Below are 2,506 nucleotides of genomic sequence, written 5' to 3' on the forward strand. Positions count from 1 at the left end.
GATAGATAGATAGATAGATAGATATAGATGTTAGATAGATGATAGATGTTGATGATAGAGATATAGATGATGACAGATAGATAGATAGATAGATGATAAATGTTGATGATAGAGATATAGATGATGATAGATACATAGATATATAGATAGATAGATCCTGGGAGGTCCTATTTTCTTTATTTTACAAACTAGAAAATTTGTCTAAGGTCACCCCACTCGCAAGTGCCAGAGTTGGGATTCAAACTCGTCCAGCGGGAGGTCCGTGCGCTGCACTGCCCGCGCCCGGCTCCCTCCTCTGGGCATCTCTCTGTCTGAGAGCTGAAACAGAAGGGTACAGTGTCACCTCTGCCACCTCGTCTGACCTTAGCTGGGAACATGGGCGCATCCAGCAACTGAAAATGTTACCGTTCTGCGCATGTCCATGGGTGACCGCGAGAGGGCGGGTCTGCGTTTGGGGGATTACAGATAATGTAGCGAGTAGGCGAATTCGCAAAGATGGAATCCGCGGGTAACGACGGGCGACTGTACTTGTTTCTTTACTCTCCCTATTTCTGGTGACCTGGGAGTGAGTTCTAAAGGCGTCACGGACGAAGGGTTAGATGTCTACGATGCTAGCGGGAAGGCTGGCGGAGTAAAACTCAGGGACCGCCAGGGGGCGGTGGGAGGCGCGGGCCCGTGGCCCAGAGGTGGGCAAATTGCGGCAGCCGGCGCTCCCACCCCTAGAACTGGTGGTGACGAGGCTCTGGGAAGCCCGGTCCGACTGCTGCTTCTCCCGCCCTTGTGTCCGGCAGCCACTGCTGGAGGAAATTTTGTCTGGGCCGCCTCACGTCCTCTCCAGGCTCCCAGCCTCCTCCCTGCTCCAAGACACCGACACTCAGAGCTGACTGGGTGCCTCCCCTGTTCACAGCCTCCCGGGGCTCCCCAGCACCCCGGGGTGGGGGGTGGGGGAACAAACTCCTCAGTGTTGGAGGTCTGGATTCTCCAGTCTCAAGTGTCCCGATCCCAAATTCAGACACTATAAGTCCTTTTCTGCGTCCGAGCCCCCCACCCTCAACCATCTGCCCAATGCCCCCCCCCTACCCAGAATGCCCTTCTCTCGTCACCACGGCCACCATTCTGGTCTCCCAGGCAACTCCTCTGAGGTTCTGGTGGCTGATCAGCTGCCTCTGGCTCAGAGTCCAGGAAAGGAAGAGGGAGGTCAAACAAGTGTGCAGCTCAAGGCCATGGCCATGAACTTTCAGGAAGTGAGGAGGGGGCTGGCAGGGGGTGGGGGGAGGCCTGGGGAGAGGGAAGGGAGGAGGTAGGCCCTGACTTCTGACCCCTCCCCCCCAGAACGTAACCCTGGCCATGGCCGTAATCACCATCCTTGCCTCCATCTACTTCTTCAACAAGGTGAGTGGGCAGAGGGCAGAGGTGGCCGACTGAATCTCTGACTCTGCGGCCCCTACTTTATTGTCTTAGCCTCTCCTCCTCTCCCGTGCCTCTGTATATCTCTGAGTCTTCCTCCCTCAGGCTCAGCGATGAGAAGACATGGGACGCCTAATCCAAGAGCATTCCACCCTGGATCATGACCCTGGCCTCTGAGACCAAATAAATGTGACTGCATCAGCATATCCTGTTCCATGGTACCACCCTGGCTGGTGCACAGCCTCCCGGGCTCCATTGGAGTCTCCGAGTCAGAGGGAGGAGGGGCCAAGGGTCCAGTCTCCTGGGTCTGAGGAAGGAGAGGGCTAGAGGGCTGGACTCTCCCATTTGAGGCCAGGAACCCAGAATCTGAGCCGGGTTTTGAGGGACGAGTAGGAGTCTTTCGGGAAAAAGTAGAGAAGAGGAAGGACATTTGAACTTTGGGTGCAAAAGCACAGAGAGGAGAGAGAGCAGGGTTCATTCACCTGGCATCAGCACAGACTGGCGTACTTCAGATATACCCTTCTCTGAACCCGGGTTTTCTTCTCAATCGGACAAAGGTAAAAATCTTTGTCCAGTGGGCCCAGGCCACAGCCAGAACAACTTGAGATCAAAGACATGAATTTGTCAGCTGCAAAAAGTCGGCAGTTATCATCTTCATTGCTGTATTGTATCAACACATCTTGCTCTTTTCTTAGAAAACTCCTATTCAACCTTCAGTACCCAATGCCAATGCCCCTTCCTATGGAAGTGTGCAGACCTCCAGGCCGAGAGTCTGTCCCCGGCTCCCTTACGACCCTCCTCCTCCCCACTCCCTGCCTCATCCGCAGTAGACACGGAATGCCCTGGGTGAGGCCCCAGCCTTTGATGGAGCTTCCTCCTCCTCCTCATCTGGTAAACCATTGCATTTCAACGCAACATCTGAAAAGGCAGCTTCTGAATAGGGTGGCCGAACATCCTGGGCTTCTTAGCAAAGGCCTAACAAATTTTGATTAGGAACGGATTTACAGCCCTGCTACCGTTTGGGCTCGCCGACGGCAAACACTTTGGGCCCGTTGCAACGCAAGTGGTAATAACGCCCTCTTCAATCCTCGGAAGCGGC

The 2,506-nt window shown here is 54.5% G+C and overlaps 1 long non-coding RNA gene across 1 annotated transcript; it reads left to right on the plus strand.

The window, feature by feature from the left end:
- The first annotated feature begins 1,131 nt into the window (after positions 1–1,131).
- On the plus strand, positions 1,132–1,611 carry LOC125915721 (uncharacterized). The gene is made up of 3 exons (XR_007455726.1): positions 1,132–1,244; positions 1,333–1,392; positions 1,513–1,611. It is a non-coding gene; the product is annotated as an uncharacterized LOC125915721 (long non-coding RNA).
- Positions 1,612–2,506: the final 895 nt, after the last annotated feature.

This window comes from Panthera uncia, assembly GCF_023721935.1.
Source record: "Panthera uncia isolate 11264 chromosome E2 unlocalized genomic scaffold, Puncia_PCG_1.0 HiC_scaffold_19, whole genome shotgun sequence".
NCBI lineage: Eukaryota > Metazoa > Chordata > Mammalia > Carnivora > Felidae > Panthera > Panthera uncia.